This window comes from Callospermophilus lateralis, chromosome 20 (genome assembly GCF_048772815.1).
Source record: "Callospermophilus lateralis isolate mCalLat2 chromosome 20, mCalLat2.hap1, whole genome shotgun sequence".
Lineage (NCBI taxonomy): Eukaryota > Metazoa > Chordata > Mammalia > Rodentia > Sciuridae > Callospermophilus > Callospermophilus lateralis.
In genome coordinates, this window is record NC_135324.1 from 8,809,882 (window position 1) to 8,833,064 (window position 23,183).

At 35.5% G+C, this 23,183-nt stretch overlaps 1 protein-coding gene across 1 annotated transcript in view; it reads right to left on the reverse strand.

Annotated features, from left to right (window-relative positions):
- Grm7 (glutamate metabotropic receptor 7) overlaps window positions 1-23,183 on the reverse strand; it is a 769,727-nt gene that overhangs the window by 391,572 nt on the left and 354,972 nt on the right. The window lies entirely within an intron of this gene.

Sequence of the window (23,183 nt, forward strand, 5' to 3'; positions counted from 1 at the left end):
TCAGCAGACACAACATCTTTATTTTTTTTTTTTTAATTTTATGTGGTGCTGAGGATGGAACCCAGTGCCCCACACATGCCAGGTGAGCGTGTAAACACTTGAGCCATATCCCCAGCCCCGCATGTTGATTTTTTTAACTTCAAGAATAGAAACTCTGCCAGGTTTCAGGGTACCTTCTGTAATACCAGTGACTTGGGAAGCTGAGACAGGAGGATCACAGTTTTGAGGCAACTTAATGATTTCCTAAGCAACTTAGCAAGACCCTGTCTCAAAAAAATAAAATATAAAAAGGAATGGAAGTGTAGCTCAGTTGTTAAGTGCCCCTGGGTTCAATCCCTGGTACCAAAAAAAAAGAAACTTTACTTTTTATTCTAATAAGAAAGGTGCTTAGATAATAATTAGGTATCAAAATGAATCTATAGAGAGGTGACATACATAAATATTATGAAGAGTTAAGTGTAATTATAGGCAACAAAAAGATAGATGAAAGCCATACTACAGAGGCTTGTCCTAAAAATTGGTCAAAGGAAAAACTTTAATGAGTTTAGTAAAGGACTCTTTGATCTGGCATCTTCAAGAATATTAAGTAGTAAGGCAAAATATCTCTAATGAAGAGTATGGAAAAATGAGTCAGGAATCTTCTCATTATCTTAACTGTTACATTAACAAATTATTCCCAAGTGATAGTGTTTTGCAAATAAAGAGTGTTTGTAAACTAATGACTACTCTCCCCAAAGCACAAGAAGACTATTTTCTTCTTCTTTTTTTCCAGAATAACATGTGAGGGGGGAAAAATGTAATATTTTGTTTTTTCAGACAATCTATTCCCATGTTGTGATATCTAGAATCACTGTTAGATATGATACCTGACACATGTTATCAGTAAATATTTGTTGAATGGAGAGTGTATTGAGAATTGTTTATAAACAATGTAATTATAAACTGTATCATTTGCTAAGTACTTCATAAATATAATCACAACCACACAATTCTATGAGGCAGGTACCATTATTACTGGTTGGGAAATAGAAGAGATAAGGAGCTTACCAAGTAAGTAGTGGAAATAAATGGAATGCTAACTGTGCAGTTGGAATCCACATCTCTGGATTAATGACTCTCCTTTGCATAATCAAAGTTAATCATCAATGCTAACTAGGCACATAAACATTTTCTAATGACCCTCAAATACAGGTTAAAAGCACAAATCTGGTTTTGATTTTTCAAAGTTACATTTTTCTTTTTTTAGTAATTCATTAAAACACTATTTCTAGGGGAATATGAAACATAATTTGGTTTTCTTAAATACTATTACAATTTATCAAGGATTTCTTTTCTTTGGCTATTTCAAAGGTTTAATACATGCAAATCTGCACTTGAAATATTAAAGTATTGGGCAATAAAATTAGGACAATGGGTAGAATTTGCAAGAATAACATTTTTGGTGTTTCGAACTATTTAAAAATGCTAGTCATGCATGGTGGCGCACTCCTGTAGTCCCAGCTACTTGGGAGGCTGAGGCAGGAGGATCACAAGTTAGAGGCCAGCCTGGGCAATTTAGTGAGGCTCTGTCTCAAAAAATATGAAGGACTGGCAATGTAGTTTAGAGGTTCTATTCCAGTAACAACAACAACAAAAATAAACAGAAAAGTGCTATGAGGGCTTTGGCATATAGTAAATTACTCATTGCAGGAAGTATTCAAAATGACTAAGCATTAGGAATGCTGCAGATTAGAAAGCCAGAAGGGGAGAGATTAAATGGGTTTCCTCTCAGTTTGGAGATTACATAGACTCCCAAAACTGGGTTACTCATTGCAATGCTGACACATTTAATAAAGTAAGATTCTTACCTATTCAGAAGTCAGACTCTGCAAACTAAGTAGAGTAGTTCTAGTCACAAGCCATTTTCTCCTTCCAAACTTGGTGTCTTACACAGAGTGGGTATTCAACAAATGCCAATTGCTGTGTTACTCATAGTTAATACAATTACAAAAAGACCAAAGCCTCTATCAAAATAGCTGTTAAAGGGGCTAGGGATGTGGCTGAAGTGATAGCGCACTCGACTAGCATGTGTGAGACACTGGGTTCGATTCTCAGTACCACATTAAAATAAAATAAAGATAATGTATCCACCTAAAACTAAAAAATAAATATTAAAACAAAATAGCTGTTAAAGATTTTTGTTTTCCCTGTACAGATTAAATAAGTTGAAAGGCTTTAAGAAAACTTGAAGTTACAATAACTGGTACACTCTGATATCATAATTGTAACTTCATACAATTAAAAGGAGGGTCTACATCCATATTCCTGCATCTTTCAACAATTATATTCATGGTTTCTTCCCACTATATTTGAGGATTAGTCACTGTTATTTAATCAGTGAAAGGATCATAATTAATCCAAATGCCCATTCAGAGAAACTTGCAACTGATCAAGACTTTTAGCCTTCTGACAAATCTTATCTTGGAAAGCTGCAATAAGCAGATTAAATAAATTGGGCTTTCTCTTTTAAAATGTAATTCTGTAACTTCAGTTACAAAGTTTCCCAGAATTCTAAACTAGGACATAGATATTCTTTTTTCTATTTTGAGAACACATAATCTGATTTCAAAGTTAAAAAAAAAAACTCTTTTGATATAATCATCCAAACCTAAATTTGGTAATGGCTTTAAATTTATTCAACACAAAAAAACAATTTTAATACATCTCTTCATATAGTTGTGCAAATAGAGAAGTATCTGTATTCATATGGGCTCTCTATCATCTAAGTATTCTTTTTAGTGTGCTCATTCAGTATCATATGAAGATTCACAGAAGGAAGTCATCTAGGTGGAAGAGATGGTGAAGAGGCCATGTCAGGTGGCCTAAAAGTTCATCTTAAGCAACCCTATAACGGGTTTATCTCAACTGAGCCTGCGATAGAATCTAAGCTCTGTTACTAACTCATTGTCTAACTATCATCTGCAAAATATTGCTAATGGAATCAAGTTACTAAATGAATGACTCAAATTAAGTCTTGCAAAATGCCAGTGTTTTGTAAATGGAATGTCCCAAATATTAGTCTTTTATCACATACTGCAAGACCTACTCCTCTATCTTTTAGGAATGATGAGAAGTTAAAAAAGAAAAAAAAAATGTTGATTGACTTACTGCCCTTTCATACAAACTGAACTTAGGAAACATTTGCCCTGTTTTAAAATGTCTTTTCTTATCTTCAGATCCTTAAACCATTTTTACCCCTATCCATCTGGGTTTTTCTCACTTGGTGCAGAAGGAAACCTTTGATGCACAAAAGGAAAGACAAATGCTCAAAATCTTATCCCTTTTTTAAAATCATATTCCAATTCCCATGATTAATATCTCAGCCCAGATTTGAAAACGTTGATTCAGTCCAGAGCCAGCACTGAAAATTCAGTGTTTGTGTAAGATCTGAGTGAGAAAAAAATGTTGGAAGGGAGTCTACCCATATACCAAAGACCAGCAGCAGTTTCATGCCCTGGGGTATGCATGCCTGTTATATTCCTTCTGATCATTTGTCAAAACTCCTACTCACGCATCAAAAGGCACCCTATAGAATTTTTCCTTTCCTACTTAGCCAGGAATTAATTACTTATTTCTAGGTTATTCTGATCAGTGCACTAATGCAATTTTGTATTCACATCTTTCTCCCTCAGTAGCTTCCCATGGACTGTTGGGCTGTATCATGGGCATCTACAACAGAGTCCCATGTACAGTGGGTCTTCACAAATGTTGAATGGAAATAATCACCAAGTGGAAGGCAGTAATTAAAGGCCAGACTTAGAGCTGGACTACCTGGGTTAAATCCAGCTCCAACTCTTTCTAATTTGGGGACCTTGTGCAATTAAGTACTACCTGCCTTAGTTTCCTTATCTGTAAATCAGTGGGCAATCTTATCTATCCTGCAGTAATGTTTTAAGTATTAAATAAATCAGAGCATGTAAAGTTCTTACATCATAGTAAGTTAATATATGCTGTCTTACCTGATGGTAGTTGTTATTATTGTTGAAGCGATTGGCTTCTATACAACTGTAAAGTCATAGGGCATGGATGTTCCAGAGATGCTTTTATTGGTTAGCTTTATTATTATTATTCTTTTTCTTTTTCAGTGTTGGGAATAAACCTAGTTGAGCATGCTGGGCAAGGACTCAACCACTAAACTACATCATAGTCCAGACTCAATTGATTATCCTTCGTATAGAAAAGTTTTTGGAATGAATGTGTGTTCATATACATATACATACATACATACACACACACACACACACACTGTGTATGTATGTGTGTATATGCACACATTTTAGATTTTTTAAAAAATGATTTCAGATAAAATATGTGAGATTGCCATCTGTTCCTATATTGAGGATGGTAGGTTTGATGAAATTCTAAAGAAACGTTTAAATGCTGCTTTAGTTTGAATATGACTTGCTCCTACTAAAACACATGTTGAAATTTGTTATTGTGAGGTGCTGGGAGGCAAGGCCTTTAAGAAGTGATTATTACTTATGAGGGATTAAGTCCTTTCTTGTGAGACTGAGTTAATTCTCTGGGTAGTGACGAGGTTCTCCGTCTCAAGGGGCTGGGTTAGTTACTGCAAGAGTGGGTCTTTATAAAGCAAAGCAGACCTCAAGTTTTTTTCTCTTCTGCACAGCTTGCTCAGTCCTTCAGACTTCCACCATGCTATGAATCAGAATATGAACCTCACTCTATGGAGTAGCCCAATCTTAGACTTCCCAGGCTGTTGCAACCAAAAGCTGCACAAACTTCTTTCCTTTTAAAATCTTGGAAATTCTGTTATAGTAACAGAAAACAAACCAAGACAAATGCTTACATGTCACTCTCAACGATATTCTTTGATTGGGTATTGAGTTTACTCCAATAATCTATGCAGGGCACATGTTCTTTGGATGGATTATATGGGTAACAACAAAACAGTCTGGAGACCAGGTATCACCATTTCACATGTCAAATGCCTAAATTAGTGACCAGGGCTTCCAAAGGAGGGGTGACACTTAAACATTTTTCCTTGTGACAGTGTTGCAAATTATAGGGATCTCCCTCCCTCATAAAACACACACACAATTTAAGGTCCATGTTTAAACATATGGTATGGGTGGCTTTTCAGTGCTCTTGTGAATAAGCAAATGGATGGATGCATGTGAATGCTGTTTCTTGTGGTTCATTTATGGTGGAAATGGCCTATTTCACCATTCTTCCCCCTCCTCCAGAGTCTTAAATATGCCAAAAGGGCTTATTTAATAGTTGCTTCCCAGAATTACTCCTACATTCACAACCCTGGCTCGCTCCATTATTTCTTCCCTGAGGCATGCTTAATGCTGTTTGCAAAAATGTCTTAACACATCAGATTTTAAGTCTTTCCAGATCATTGTCAATTCATGAATGTGATACAGAAAAATGACCCATTCTTATACAAACAAAATCTCTTCAAAACTTCTTCAAACCACTGGCCCATAACCAACTTGTTATATGCGTCTGAGTTTGTCCTTACATTCCATGCAGCTTTCGCTGATTTCAGAGGTATGATGGGCATTTGTAAGAGAAGCATCAAAGCTACGTGAAATGACTCTCTCCTCCTAAAAAAAACCTGAACCCTCAATCAGAGCTAGACACTAAGGAACTATTGCTGATACGTTCTTAATAAGGTGACTAGAATTCAGTTTTCTACCTAACGGCTATCTCTTGACCCTTGATAGGCAATAAGAGAAGGTCACATAGGAATATATGACTTTACTTGCTCTTGAGATACATATTTCTACAAAACAGCATCTCCATTGTATCTATTCTGTTTTAGTTTTCGACTTCTTCTAAATATCGGGGTCAAAATTTTGTTTGTTTCTGCTTTAGAATGATTGTGAACATCTATTTATTTACTTGACAACTAATTTAATCAGTTTGAGTAGACAATTTCTTTCCTACAAAAGAATTCAAGTAGGGCTGGGGATATGGCTCAAGTGGTAGCGCACTCACCTGGCATACGTGCGGCCCCGGTTCAATCCTCAACACCACATACAAACAAAGATGTTGTGTCCGCCGAGAACTAAAAAATAAATATTAAAAAATTCTCTCTCTCTCTCTTTAAAAAAAAGGAGTTCAAGTAGAAGATGAGAGATTGCTGATCCATAATCTTTAAACATAAGAAAGCATTAGACATCTGTCTACTGAAAGGAAATGTGTGTAGGGTGAGCAGTGTTGGCGGAAGAAAGTAGCTCATTTGCTTTCTCTCCTACTATTGCTTTTCTTCTCCTAAGAGTATTTCCCACTAAGATCCATCTACTCTTTAATTACTCTTGCAAAATAGTCAAACTTTCTACACATTTTCAAAACTCTCACTGAGTCTAACGAATACAGAAATGGATAAATGAGTAGTATCTACATATGATGAGAGGTTGTTAAAGGCAATACTTATATAGTGCTTGGGCTTGAATTCCAGCTCTGCCACTTCTAGATAAGGAATCACACCAGTTACTTAGCTCTTTGTGGCTCAGTTTCTTCAGCTACAAGAAAGAAATGAAAGAGCCTACTTCACAGGGTCATTTTGAGGATTAAGTGAATTGTGGGAAGTGATTCAAGTGCCTTGTGTTATACTGGAAAGATGCCTCAAGTCACTTAATGCAGAGAAACACGGAGTAAATATTCTGCCTGTCTCTGTTCTGTTGTCATGAAAGTTAACATGCAGGGCTAATCCATTAATTGCTCCTGCCTCACCTCTCAACTTCAGCATCAGCCAAGAAGATGAAGTTGGCTGGCCTTTTCTGAGTGGTCATATAGCCCATCACAATGGATGCCAGGAAAGCCACTGACATGGACCAAACTGACTTTACTTCATGATTCTGTTCACTGAATGATGTATAAAGTGTTGAAAGAAAAGCCTGACTTTATTTCAATTTGTGTAAAACTATGCAATCATACCATGTCAGTATTTCTCAAATTATCTTTAAAAACCTCTGATATGTCACCCTGTTAATTGGTTGGCGAATGATATGTACATCTCAGCATTATCTTTTGCCATTCTAGATACCTAAAAGGTAGGCACCAGTGTTATCCGCATGAATAAAGGCAACAGGTAGGATTATGTAATGTCCCAAACCACACACCTGATAGTAGTGCCATGATTCAAACCTAGATCACTTGATTCTGAATCTCACAAAGCTCTTGTGAAAGAGACTCTACCGTGACAATAGAGAACATGGCTATGGATCCTTCTGTTATTCTTGCCTTCCAACATCCATTTTCATTTCTTTTTTAACAGTTGTGCTGATTTTGATTTGAAAACTATCTTTTTCTTACTGAATGCATTCTTAATAAGACTAAGGCAGAAAACACTTTTATGTTTCTCCCCACCTCTTGATGAAGGATGGAGGCATAACCCAAGCTAGGCTAATTATTCACTTTCCCCTGGAAGGTGATTCTTCATTTCAACAATACAGTATTCTGGGCACATTCTGAGACGATTTTGATGGCATTTCAGAGAGGACAGCCACACACCCTCTAAAACTCTTATAACAATGTTGTACCCCAGAGATGTCAAAATATTCTAGAATAAATGTATTGCCCTTCATTTTCTTAATTCCTGAACCATGAACCCTTTGAAATTTCCCATGGATTCATATAAATGATGAAATTACATTTAGCCAAAGGTAACCAAGAAGAAATTGTATCTAGTGTAATAAAATAATTAATATGACATTAAAGGAAGACCTCTACATTTAAACTGCAGTGGAGATACCTTGATTCATATAATACAAATTTAAATAAAAGTTATAACTAGATGTATCAGTTTATTTTTAATTTTTAAAAATTATTCTAATTTGTTATATACGACAGCAGAATGCATTACAATTCATATTATACATATAGAGCACTATTTTTCATATCTCTGGTTGTATACAAAATATATTCACACCATTTGTGTCTTCATACATGTCTATCTATTTCATTTAAATACTAATTTAAGTAAAAGTTATAACTAGATATACCAGTTTAAATCTATTTTCTTCTAATCTCTAGGTAAGTTCTTACCCTCTAGAAAGTCTTAGCTAACTCAAATACCCTTGAGAATGCCCTTTGAATATGCTTCATGGTAAGTGAATTTATTTATGGGACCAAATTATGGAAATACCACCCTTAGGCTTTGTAGGTTTTGATTCTGAAACAAGTGTTTGTGATGAAATAATACAGACCTTTAAAATAGTTTTATTATCATGCAAATTCTTCAAGAACAGATTACAGAATACAACACAGCAGAGAGCTTCCACAATAATGAAGTAGATAAATGCAGAAAGTCATTGAATGTAACAAAGAATAGAGAAGGAAGCCTGTTTTTTATAAGATTGAATAGGAAATTCAGATTTTTGTGATACCTCTTGGGGCGGACACACTCTAAGGTGACCCAATGAGTCTACCATACTTACCCCCTCACCTGCAAGTAGATCTTGTGAGTTATAAGATAGCAAAGTTTATGGATGTCACATCTAAGATCATATTAGATAGGGTTCCCTCTGAGCAGAATGGAACGAGAGGAGTCTTTTACTGGTCTTCAAGAAGCAACAATCATGGAGAACGAAACAGGGCAGAGAACTGGTGTGAACCGCTACCGTCCTAAGATACCCCCAGCCAACAACCAGTAAGAAGCCACAGTCATACAACCAGAAGGAAATTAATCCTGTCAACAACCTGAATGGGAATGCAAGTAGACTTCTCCAGATAAGACCAAGATGAGACCCCTGCCAGGGCTGGCATGAGGATCACAGATGTACAGCTTTGTCTCGACTTTTGAACCATAAACTTACGCTTTAAGTATAAAGTGTCTCTCCAAAGCTCATGCATGAAACAGTGCAATAAAGTTAGGAGAAACAATTGGATTATGAGAGCCTTAACCTAATCAGTGCATTGATCCACTAATAGGGATTAACTGAGTGGTAACTGATGGCAGGTGGGGTGTACTGGAGGAGGTGGGTCACTGGAGGTGTGCCTTTTATATTTTGTCCCTGATTAGCCAAACTTAATAACTTTGCTTTCTGATTGTCATGTCCTCAGATTCTTTACCCCATCATGTCCTTCTGCCTTACCTCAGACTCAGCAATGGAATAGACTATCTATGGGCTGAGACCTTGGAAACTGTGAGCCCCAGATAAAATTTTACCTTCTCTAAAATTGTTCCTGTAAGGTCTCTTGTTCACAGCAGCAAAAAAAGTTGACTAAAACACATGATAACTATGAGATAACAAACATTTGTTCTTAGTTGCTAAATGTGTAGTGATTTGTTCCACAGCAACAGAAAACTCTTATACTTTCTACTGTGAAGTTCATGGGTCTCAGGTCATATCACACGGTAGGTACACAGTAAATATTTATCAGTGAAATAAATGAAAGTGAATTTTTAAAACCCGAATTAAGAATACTATTTTGCTCCTGTAATCCCTGTGACTGGGGAGGCTGAGATAGGAGGATCACAAGTTCAAAACCAGCAAAACCAGCAAAGCAAGGTGCCAAGCAACTCAGTGAGACCCAGTCTCTAAATAAAATACAAAAAAGGGCTGGGTTGCAGCTCAGTGGTCAAGTGCCCCTGAGTTCAATCCCTAGTACATCCTGCCACTCACCCGCCCCCCCAAAACAACAACAACAACAACAAACAAACAAAAAAACTACTGTTTTGCTAATGGAAGTGACTGGTGGCATTTATTACAAAAAAGGTCATTAAAAGCAGAGGGTAAGATAGAAACCTTCTAAATGGCTCACAATAGAGTCTGTTGTTCTTGAAGAAAGCCAGGTAAAAAGTTATTACAAGAGGATTATTTGATGAGGATGTAGTTTCAGATACAATTGCAGATGAGGATTTGAGATTTAGAGATTCAGAAGCTGCTCTGGAATAGTTTATTCGATTTGATGAACTTGTAAATGTATGCATTCTTTAAAACTTCTATATTTGCTTCTTGTACAAGCCAAATCAAACACCTTATAAAAATAATCACCTTGGTAACTCAGAGATTAATTAGTTAATTTATTTAAGATATGAAAGAAATTATACTCAGCACTGCTAAATTTGAATGATGAAAACGATAGTGAGAACGATACAGTCACACACTGTTGAGAATGTTATAAACTGGTATGAATCTTTAGAACAGCAATCTAAAAATGTATGAGTAAAGAATTATGAAGATAAAGTCCATAGACTCTGATAGATTCATCCTTCTTCTCCTAGGTTCAAGAATGGGTAAAACAGTCAAGAGAAACATTGAGATTTAGATATTCAATCTAATATTTCATACAACAGCAAACACAGTAAACTGTCAAAATGTGTGTCAGAGAGCAGATAATTTAGCAGATTTTAGGGAACAAACCAAATGAATTATTACCCTAAGTAGTCATAAAATTACAATGATCTAAACTAAAGAAAAACATTAACAATTTTGGTATATAATATGAGATACATAGAGCACAACAGAAAGATATACATAGAATGAGCAATACTACTGAAAATGGGATTGAGGAAATGTTTCATATTTGGGGAACAGATGGTGACTTAGGGATAAGTCCCAACTCTTCCTATGATCTTATTTCTTCTGCCATTACACATGGCCCATCAAACACATCCACCATCTGTAAAACTTTAGAACATGATTGAAGGAATAAAAAGGGAGAGAAGATCCTCTATAATTATTTGAAATAAAAATGTGTCATGACTAACCGCAAAGTTTGACACATTTTGCAAGGAGTAGTTGTTTGGAGAACAAAATTGAAGAAATAGAAGTTGCTCAGTTGATACCTTCCATTATATCCCCCTTATAAGTATTAATTAGAAAATAAAAAATTATATCAGGGTTATCAGTGAGATCTACAGGGACCAGTATTGTGAAACTGTATCTCCTTCTTCTGGAACAACTTTTGGATGTAGTTTCTCTGGAATGATAAAGTCTGAGAAAGATATCAAAAAGACAGCCAATGCTTATTTGAAATAATTCCTCAGTCTACAGTTAAAAGCAACAGGAAAGAGTCCATAAATAGCCATCCTGTGTGCCAGAAACAGAGAATAAGTTGAAAGGAAAATTGGTTGATTAGTTGAAAGGTAATTAGCTTTACCCATGTAAAGAAGAAACTATGGTGAGGTCAAGTGCCTTGACATAACAACCTGCAGCTACCTCCTCACAGTCTTTTGCATGGAAAATTCCTCAATTGGCTACATATATTTGTATCACGCTGCTCTCCAAGTTATAAGACTTGATAAGCTGGCTAGTTGTGGTGGTGCACACCTGTAATCCTGGCAGTTCTGGAGGCTGAAGCAGGAGGATCATAAGCTTGAGGCCAGCCTCAGCAACTTAGTGAGGCCCTAAGAAACTGAGCGAGACCCTGTGTGCCAGAAATACTATGAGCTCAAGTGTAGCTCAGTGATAGAGCATCATCGGGCTCAATCCTCAGTTCCAAAAGGAAGAGGAGGTGGAGGAGGAATAGGAAGGAAGAAAGTCTTAACAAGCCACTTCCAGGAGTATCCTTGTAACAATGATACAGGCAGAGGGACCTCTGCAGATAAGATCAGACTTGAGCCCTTTTTATGTTTTTATTTTGAGTTTTCTATATACAGATAAATAAACACAAAATACCTAAGGTAAAACATATAACTTTTCTGTAAAAAAGGAGAAAGGAGAGCATATAATTCAAGAAGAGGACCTTGCCTTTGAAAAAGATTTATTTAGGGAAAAAATACTAGATTATGCCAGGTGATTTCAATAAACTCAGATGTAAATCAGAATATGAAATGAAAGATTAACCAGGAAGAGTGAAAAGTGAAAAAAATACTGTGGCATTATGGGAGGGAAGGAATAGAAGCTTACGAACTTTTCTAGTATTAGAGGCAAGCAGGAGAGATAAATATCCAAAAATTAAGATTTATTAATTGTAGAATGGTTAATAAGACAAAACAAAACTGAGATAATTAGTAATTCTTGAAAACTAGAATGGAAGGAAACCAAACAAAATTTGAAGTTTAATGTAAGAATGTTTTCTGAGTGTTGATGCACAGTTTGTACCAATTAACTGGCAGAGTAATAGGGAAAAAAACACCCATATTTAATTTAGTTAATGCATAAATTTCAAGAACAAAAATCTAAACAGAAAAACAGGATTGTCAAAAGGGAAAAGAATATGTTGTTCCTTACCAGCATTAGTTTAATAATGTGAATCAAATTATGAGAACAAGGATGTGTGATATCAAAACTCATTATACAGATATGCTGTCATTTATATTGATGGCAAGAGATAAATATTCTTACAAATTCAAGTGTTAAGAAAACAAACTGGATAGAATTACTAAAAAGACTGGCATTAAATAAAGAAATAATCTGAAGATAAAATTATCCCAAATTAACACTTGACATGTAATGTAAATCTCAAGATCCTACCAACAAATCTTGGATGGTGTGAAGAGAAACTGAGACAGAGCTAATTTCATTGCTTATTGAATTCACTTTCCCATTGCTGATTCAAAAATCGTAATAAAAAATGAGCAGCTTCTAAAAATGACAAAATCATGGAATTTTCAGGGAAATGGATGGCATTAGAGCAGATTATGCTAATTGAAGCTAGCCAATCCCTAAAAAACAAATGCCAAATGTCTTCTTTGATATAAGGAGAGCAGCTAAAAACAGAGCAGGGAGGAAGAGCATGAGAAGAAGATTAACATTAAACAGGGACGAGAGGTGGGAGGGAAAGGGAGAGAGAAGGGAAATTGCATGGAAATGGAAGGAGACCCTCATTGTTATACAAAATTACATATAAGAGGATGTAAGGGGAAAGGAAAAAAAAATCAAGGGAGAGAAATGAATTACAGTAGATGGGGTAGAGAGAGAAGATGGGAGGGGAGGGGATGGGGGATAGTAGAGGATAGGAAGGGCAGCAGAATACAACAGTCACTAGTATGGCATTATGTAAAAATGTGGATGTGTAACCGATGTGATTCTGCAATATGTATACGGGGTAAAAATGGGAGTTCATAACCCACTTGAATCAAATGTATGAAATATGATATGTCAAGAGCTTTGTAATGTTTTGAACAACCAATAAAAAAAATAAACAAAAAAAAAATGAGCAGCTTAAAACAACTTATGCTCCCATAGGTCTGCAGGTCAGAACACTGGTGGGTTCAGCAGGTTTCTCCCTGAAGAACCTCACCAGGTCCAAAGCAAGGTGATGGCAGCACCTTGTTCCTTTGTGGAAGCTATGGAGAATCATCTGCTTTCATATTTGTTCAGGCTGTTGGCAGAGTTCATGACTGTAGGATTGAGATTCTGTTCCTTTGCTCCAGCGAGGGGATAATCTCAGCTTCTGGAACTACAAATCCCTTGGCTCATGGACACCTTCCTCCATCTTCAAATATAGTATGTTGAGTTCTTCTTATCTTTCAAATATCTCTTATCTGTCTCATCTCACCTCTGCTTATGTTTTTAACTTTTCTGTCTTCTACTTAAAAGGGCTCCCTGATCAATTAGTAACTTTTTTTTTTTTTGAGGTGTGTGTGTGGGGGTCTCACCTCATTGCCCATAATGGCCTCAAATTCCTGGGCTCAAGTGATCCTCCCACCTCTGTGTTCTCATTTGTTGAAAGTACAGGCACGTGCCACTATTCACCAGTCAGGAATGATTTTTCTATCATTGATGATGTTCAAATTCTCTTCATAGCACTACCTAGGACTGATGTTTGAGTCAATGAATCTTGGGGGCATATCTTGAGAATTCTGCCTATCAGACCTGGCAAAGAAGCCAGTCAGACATGCCATCAGGATGCTACCCATGATGATTCATACATATACCCTAAAGAAAGATGTTTTCTCAGGAGGGTAGGATTGTGGCTCAGTGGTAGAGTGCTTGCCTCGAACATGTGAGGCACTGGGTTTGATCCTCAGCACCACTTAAAAATAAATAAATAAAGATATAAAAAGAAAAAACTAAGCACATAAATTTAAAAAAAGATTTTTTCAGGACTTGAAAGTAATTAAGAAATTTAAAAATAGAATGTATTACTTCCAAGTAATTTAAGAAAAGCAGAAAAAGAATTATTATAAAAATTACTGGTCTGGGGTTGTGGCTTAGCAATAGAGCACATGCCTAGCACATGTGAGGCCCTGGGTTCGATCCTCAGCACCACATTAAAAACAAATAGACGAAATAAAGGTATTGTGTCTGACTACAACTAAAAACTAAATATTTTTAAAAAATTACTGTCAAAAAAAAACACAAAATAATAAATACTGGTGAGATTGTGAAGAAAAAGGAATCCTTACACACTGTTGGTGGGGTTGTAATTAGTACATCCACTATAGGAAACAGTATAGAGGTTCCTCAAAAAACCCTCCAAACTACCATATGACACAGCTGTCCTACTACTGGGTATATATCTGAAGAATATGAAGTTAGTATACAAAAGAAATACCCATGTTTATTGTGACACTATTCACAGCAGCCAAAATATAGAATCAGTCTAGGTGTCTAGCAATAGATAAATGGTATTATAGTTTGGATATGAAGTGTCCTCCAATGATTTCTGTGTAAAAGGCTTGGTTCCTAATGCAGCAATGTTCAGAGGAGTAGGTCTTTGAAAGAGACTAGGTCATGAAGTCTCTGATATCATCAATGATGTCAATCCATTGAGGATGTTCAAAGCTAAATAAATTATTGGTAGGTGGTAGAAACTGTAGGAGGTAGAACCTAGGTGAAGGGAGTAGGTCCCCATGGGTATTCAGTTGAGGTATATCTTGCCCTTATTCTCCTTTAATCTTTCTGCTTTTTAGCTGCAATGAAGTAAGTACCTTTGATCCATCATGCCCTTCCACCATGATATACTGCCTCACCACAGATCCAAAAATAATGGTGCCAGTCAACCGTGAACTGAAAGTTCTGAAACTGTGAGCCAAAATAAATCTTTTCTCTTTTAAGTTGTTTTTTCTCAGGTATTTTGTAAGAGTAATGAATAACTCTCTAACGAAAATAGATAAACACACACACACACACACACACACACACACGAACAATATTTAGCCATAAAGAAGAATAAAATCCTGTCATTTGCTAGAAAATGGATGGGACTAGAAGACATCATGGTTAGCAAAATAAGCCAGACACAGAAAAATGAGCATTGCATGGTTTCTCTCACAGATGAAAAATAAGAAAGATAACTTGAAAGTAGAATAGAATCTATTATAGGGTCTTGGAGCAGGGTCAGTACAAGGAGGGAGCAGGGACAGAATAAATACAGGACTTGATTTAAGCTTGATATGCATGTATGGAAATACCACAGCAAAATCCAATAATTTGTATAATTAATACATATTAATAACTGTAATAAAAATGAAAAAAAAAAACACATAGCAAGTGATATAAAGCAAATAACACAAGTCAGGAATAGTGATGCATACCTGTAATTCCAGCCACTTTGGAGGCTGAGGCAAAAGGTTCACAGGTTCAAAGTCTACTTTAGCAACTTAATAAGTTGCTAGAATAAAAAATAAAAATTGCTGGGAGTGTTGCCTAGTGGTTAAGCATCCCTGGGTTTAATCACTGATTTAAAAAAAAAAATCAATAAAACATAACATAAAGTAAAAGAAACATCCAAAAACAAAAATTAGGGAAATGTAAAAATTAATAAATGTAAAAATTATATCAGTAGAGACAAAAAGTAAAATAAAGTGTGAAAAAGAAACTATAAAAATATTAGATAAAAACACAAAGGTTTATTTAACTAAATTCATATTTAGAATTCCTCATGATATAAAATTCAGCATCTATGGAGATTGACTAAGTTGACTAAATAAAGAGCAAATATTTATACATGTTAAGAAACAGCAAAATCAAAGACATTGAGTAGGAAACTATTTGCCACATGGTTCCTACAAATCAAAGGAAATCAACCCAGTGGGAAAATAAGCAAAGGATATGGGCAGAGAGTTGACAGGAAAACACACAAATGTCTTAAAAATATCTGAACAGGTGTTCAACTTTGCTCATCAGAAGAAAAGTAAATCTCAAAGTTACACTGAGATTTTATCTTTACTATATCAGAGTAGCAGAATAAAAAAATATTTGATAAATATTTTTAAAAGGAAATAGTTGTTAAATAACTGATGGAAGTAAAGATTCATATAATCTCCATGGGGGGTTATTTGGAAATATGTTTACAAAAATAAGTTTTACAGCAGCTTTGTGTTATATAAAGATTTCAATGATAACTATAGAAACCTCATATCATGTTTCCTATTACTATCATCTAGCACTAGTACTGTGTATTTATCTTGATTAGTGAAACAATATTTATACATTATTAACTAAATCCAAGTGCTAGTGATATTTCATTTAAAAGAAAACTTATGTCTTTCTTTCGCTGTTCCAGGATCCACTATAGCTAGTGGCCATTTCTCTTGAGGTTCCTATTCCTGTGAAAGTATCTCAAACTTCGGTAGTTTTGAGGACGACGACCAGGTATTTTGTATAATGGTCACCCATTGGAATTTTTTTGTTGCATTTCTCATGACTAATCTGGATATGTGTTTTGCAGAGGAAAAGCACAGGGGTAAATGCCATTTCCTGCATACCGTATTAAGGTAATTTACTATCAACATGACTTCTCACTGTTACTTGAACCTCAGCTACATGTTGGAGATAATGTTTCTCATGTATTATCACAGTAAAATTACACCCCCATCCTTGCTTTCTATACTGTACTTTTTGAAAAGGAAGTCACTATACATGGCCCACACTTGAAGAATGGGTTTGTGATGCACTAACAAACATATAAAGAATATGTATATAAGCTGGGTGTAGTGGTGCATGCTTGTAATCCCAACAGCCCAGAAGGAGAATTGCAAGTTCAAAGCCAGTCTCAGCAACTTCTCAAGGCTTTAAGAAACTCAGTGAGACTCTATCTCTAATAAAATATAAAAAAAAGGCTGGGGTTCAATCCCCAGTAACACCACCCCCAACAAAAGAAAAAGAATGAGAATAACTATGTATATGTAAAGTTTTTAGAATTCTGTATGGGAGATTTGTCTCTCAAGTTTATTTTTTATTTATTGTCATTCATTTATATCAGTACAGACTCATGGATACTGTTTTAGTCAGCTTTTTTTACTATTGTGACCAAAAGACCTGAGAAAAACAATTTCAGAGGAGGAAAATTTATTGGGGCTCATGGTTTCAGAGGTTTTAGTCCATAGACAGTCAACTCCATTGCTCTGGGCCTAAGGTGAGTCAGAACTTCATACTAGAAGGGTGTGGTAGAGAAAAGCAGCTCAGGACGTGGCAATCAGAAAGCAGAGAGAGCGTTCCAATACAACTTTATATATTTTCTTTCTAAAATTATTCCAGTTCTGCACATGAGAACTCTTTGAGTTGGTTCTGGTGTCCTTCTGATATAGTATTTTCTTTGCAGCTATTTTTGTGTCTGTTTTTATTGTAAGACACTTTAGGTTCACCTTGTGTTTATCCTGCCCCAATCACAAAATCCACCATTTCTCAAAGGAGCTCTGGTTCCATTTATTGGATAGTGTTAGTAGAAGCCAAGACTTCAGTGCCAGGTGTGCACTAGGGTGCAGTCACTTCAGGACCCTTTCAATAAACACTAACAGAGCAAGTAAATATGTGTACACTAACCAGTACACATAAAAATACCCATAAATACTTCTGTAAGTAACCATCATTAGCTACAGTGAACTAAAGGGGAGCTTATACAAATGTTGCCTACTCCAATCCATCACCACATAGATCCCAGAGCCTCCTACCATAGCTATCCATAATCTAACATTCCAAAACTGTCTTATAATAAATGTCTTATAATTTCAAAGACACACCCAACAATTTTACCTACACAGATAGATTCTTACATGTAGAAAATGACACATACAAATGCATTCACTGTAGAGACGTGAAGATAACAGGGGTATTTAATCATCAATAGATGACTCACTGAACAATTTTTTTCCATAGGAAGCCATTATGTCAGCTTCATATATTCTGATTGGATAAAATCTCCAAGTTATAGTATTCAATAAGTGAATGCATAAATGGATGAAGGAATAAAAGACGAATAACAGAATTCGAACAAACAAGAAAATCCCCAATAGGATATTATATTACTAATGTAGATTTAGGAAGACCTTTCTACTAAGGTAGAAAATTTAATAACTAGAAAATCATAGTTTTTCCTCACACTATATGCAGTAATTAACTTCAAAAGGATTTAAAGAGTAAATGGAAAACAAGAAATCTATGTGTCCTATACATATCGCTTCATGATCAAAACAACTCATACCACTAATGGCAAAACATCATATAATCAATAGCATAAACACCATTAATTTCTCTTAGTGGCCAAAATAATAAACATACTATCAATAGGCAAAGCATACTTTTGAAAAAAATAAGTTTCTACAGCCCTTCAAAAATCAATATCTATGACATTAAAACATAAATATGAAAAGACAAGAAAAATATAGTAAGTTTATAGAAATAGACAACAGAAGAACAAATTCAGAGTCAATCAAAATATGAAAAGATTTTAAACCTTCCTGATTAACAGGAAAATGCATTAAAAGTGATATAATCACTTTATACCAACAAATTATAGAAACTGAAATATTAGTATAGTTAAGTTATTGTTGGAGAATATGGGTAAAGTTTACTTATTTATCTATCGATTTATTTATCTTTTGTGGTACCAGGGATTGAGTCCAGGGGTGCACAAAACCACTGAGCCACATCCCCAACCCTTTTTAATATTATATTTAGAGACAAGGTCTCACTAAGTTGCTGAGACTGGCTTTGAACTTTTGATCCTCCTGCATCACTGTCCCTAGTCACTGGGATTACAGGTGTGCATCATTGTATTATTTTATTTTTAATAAGGAATATGTATGTGTGTAAGTTTGTGTGTGTGTGTGTGTGTGTGTATACATACACATATATATGTACATGCATTTGTATATCTACAGCATATCTATATCTGTATCTATATCACTATGCAGATATAAACAATGGTTGTCTCTCAGTTTAGGGATTTTAAAATGTCTTAAAAAACATATATGTATACATATTATAATAATTCTTAAATATTTTATTATTATCCATGTAAATGCTTTTTTATACAAATATAAAAATTTCCATAATGCATACATATTATATTTGCTATTAGCATATGTGTGTAGAGAAGAAAGATAATAAAATGTAAATAAAGGACTGTAAGTCAATTTTCCTTATTATTATTGAAATGTAGTTTTAGTGAACCAGAAAGTATAACTGCATTGGTGTTTTTTATTCTTTTCTTGGAGATTTTAGGTTTGGATAAACATTTCCATTTTAACGTCTGTGATGAGAATTCAAATGAAAAACCAATTGCAAGCAATAAAGCTGAAGAGGATGGCCAGGAAGGCATAGGGATAGGAGAGCAACTTTGACCTCCACCAATTGAGTGAGGCACACTTCAGTCAATCCACCACTTGGAGCAACACTGCAATTGCCTGAAGAGAATCCCTGGTGATCCATTTGTAATTCTCTTCAGTCTCATCCCTTCCTCTCTCTGTAACCTTACTCTTGGTCATTCCTCCTTCAAATTAGCTCCCTTTTTAAAAATAAAGGCATTTGTTCTTTTGTTGACTTTCACTTTTCTCAATTTCAGCAACAGTTAAGCAGACAAATGACCTTTAAGGAATGTTGGCTCCACTTAAAGAAAGAAAACCATTTTCTCAGAATGCTATAAAGAAATACTGTGATTACACAAAGTACAGAGAACTTTCTACAAAGCTTTCTATTAGAGTGCCTGAATCTCCTCAGTCAAATATGAATGTTTGCACTTAAACCAGCACCTTCAGTCTTGACGCAGAGAGTAACACAGGCATATATAACACCATGAACAAACAATAATTTGTGTCAATTATGTTCCTAATGAACACAAAAGGGAGGAAAAAAATCCTTAAAACAAAATGAAAACCAAAACCCTGAACAGGCTTTGGATGTGCACAACACACTTGTCGATTTGAGTAACAGGAACATTTGTTAACAAATTCATGTAATAATAGAGAACAACTTATTTGGGACATTTACAGAGAGTAAGGTAGTGGTGTTACAGTGCCCTTCATGTTTAAGGATATGGTCACAAAAGATACGTTATTTTCTGAGTTTGAATAAATCTCTAATGTAATCTCAAATTCTCAGAGACACCACCATCTCTCTACTTGATGGCAAAGCACCATTACATATTCCATTATCACTTTTGGTCTCTATTTCTTTGCTTATTTTGAGGAAATAAAAAATGTAAAATATGTTTAAATGTCAGTCACAAACACATATACACTAATACATAACACATGCACTCATAGGCTCCTACTCCCTTCCTTCTAATCAATTAACAAGAGAGTATGCTTACTGTTTATAGAACATGATGATCACATTTAAAGACAGGTTTTCTGTGGAAAATTCACCTCCTTTGTTTCCCCAGTGATTTAGTCAGTTTTTGCATCACTGTGACCAAAATACCTTACAAGAACAATTTAGAGGAAGGAAAGCTCATTGGAGCTCACAGTTTTAGAGCTAGTTCCAGTACACTAGGTCCAAGATGAGGCAGAACATCATGGTGGAGGAAAACTGCTCACTCCTAGCAATCAGAAAGGAAGGGAAAAGGGGAAAGGGCCACAGGAGAAGATTCATCCTCCCAGGGCATGGCCCTAGTGACCAACCTCTTTTAGCCAGGACCCATCTGCCTACAATCAGCACCCATTTAGTCAATTTAAATTAGGATGGACTAATTAGGCTACAGCTCTCATAATCTAATCACTTTGTCTCTGAACATTCCTAAATTAACAGGAGTTTTGTGAGCATACCTCATATCCAAATTATAACACCTAGCTACTAAATTCTGAAACCACAGGCATAAATCCACTTGTTTGATCAGACGTGGAGTTTCTAGTGAAGTGACAGAAATAGCAGGAGATAAATTTCAAAGGCATTTTAAAAACCATTAGGTAATAAAATAGAGTCTGATCTGGGAAATATATCCACTTCATTATTTTTAAAAGATCTAAAAATTTAAAAACCTTTATATAGAGATAGAACTTTCTCATCACTTAAATGATGAATAACTGAAAATTCTTATTCCTGTCTCCTGACATGGGATATCTTTTTTCAGGAAGATTTTTCCAAAGAACAACAGATGAGTGGGAATTCCTGAGAAGACACCAAATATTCAGTTGATGGGAAAGTTGAATTTAGTCCAATTTTCCAAAAGGCTGTGTTAGAAGCAGTGACTCATAGAGGGATGTAATGTTTAATTCTTAAAATTTTCATTCTCAAGGAAATCTGTCTAGTCTTTATCATTTTTAAGACATTCTTATGCTTGCTCACTTTAAAAATAAACATTAGCAACCCACTCAGGGTAGAAAAAGAAATTCATTCTAAAAATCACTTCAATACAAACAGAGGCACAGATAAACTACAGGATTTGCCCAGAGTCATGAAGAAAAGGCCACAATCAGGATGGAGACTAAATTTTTGACTCTAAAGTCTCTGTTCTTTCCAATGTATTAAGTCATTTTGAATGATCAAAAAATGATACATTACTAAATCTTGGCCCAGATTTTCTTTTTTTTTAATATTTATTTTTTTAGTTTTAGGTGAACACAATATCTACATTTTATTTTTATGTGGTGCTGAGAATCGAACCCAGTGCCTCACACATGCTAGGCGAAGTTACCACTTGAGCCACATCCCCAGCCCCATCCCAGATTTTCTAAATCAGAGTTTCAGGGGATATTTTTTGGAAATATAGATATGTATGTATGTGTTTGTATGCAACTAATTGTTTCTACCTTGTTAAACCATTCACCCACTGTTTCAGAAGTCAACTTTTAAAATTATATAATGAATATATAGTTTCATGAAACATAGAAAGAAAATATATTTTCTCACTTTGAAAGAGGTATAACCTGGGACATTCATTTGCAAAGGAAGCTCTTAGGTCTTTTTGAATACTTATCTCAGAAAAATCCTGGTGGGTATAAGGAACCCAAAGGAACAGAGTCTACAATCTCCTTAGGAAAAATCTGTAGGTGTCAGAATATCTGTGCCAAGAAAATGAGAACAACAAAAAATAAAAATAAATAAATCACAGCCAGGATGATTTTTTTCCAGTGACTAGCAAATCATATTCTTTTCTTCTGAACATATTTTTCAAACTGGGCAGCATTTCCTTTCCTTTATAGTCTACCTCAGGAAGATTTATGAGGTCTCTGAAATCTGGCTGGAAAAGAAATATATGTTCAACAATTAATTATTTAGAGATGTGATGGTGGAAGCTCAAGTACTTATATCTCCATGTGTAGAAGAATTTGCAACTTTTTTCTTGCACCAAACATTTAAACGCCAGTCATTTAAGTCAGTCATTTAAGTCAGAGGTATAAAGAAAAACAAAACATAGCTCAATAATCCAGAGCCCACAATACAGGAAGAAAGATGTGAAAAATCCAAGAGAATAACCTCTATGAGATCAGGCCTTAAGGGCAGTATAATAATTTAGATATGTGGTATCCCCCAAAACCCATGTATGAGATAACATGAGAATAGTCAGAGGTGAAATGGTTAGGTTATGACAGCTGTAACCTATTCAAGTGCATTAATGCTCTGATGGATTAATGGGGTGATAACTGTAGGCTGGTAGGGTGTGGCTGAAGGAGGTGATCACTGAGGGTGTGCCCTTGGGGTTTATATTTTGTGGGTGGTAAGGGAAGTGCGCTCTCGGTTCTTTCTCTCTCTCCCCCCTCTCTCCCCTCTGCTTCCTGGTGGTCACATCCTTGATAGACCCAGCCTGATCTTTTCTTAAAATTGGGAGCAATCTCGCCACAAAGCCATGAAAAGATAATTTCGGCTTTACTATAAATTACTGCAAATTCTGAATCTGCTTGGAATGCCTTCCCGTGCCTTGAACTCACCCATGCCTGGCTCTCTGACCAGAGAGCAGCCCTCTCTGAAACTTTAGTGACACTTCATAAATATCGGCCTTCCCTGGCCAGACAACGACCCTCTCTGAGGCTCTAATGGTCCTCATAAATTCTGATGTTGGGGCCAGCAAAAAATGTAAGCTACCATTAGTGTGATGCTCGTTAGAGTTCTGTTATCTGT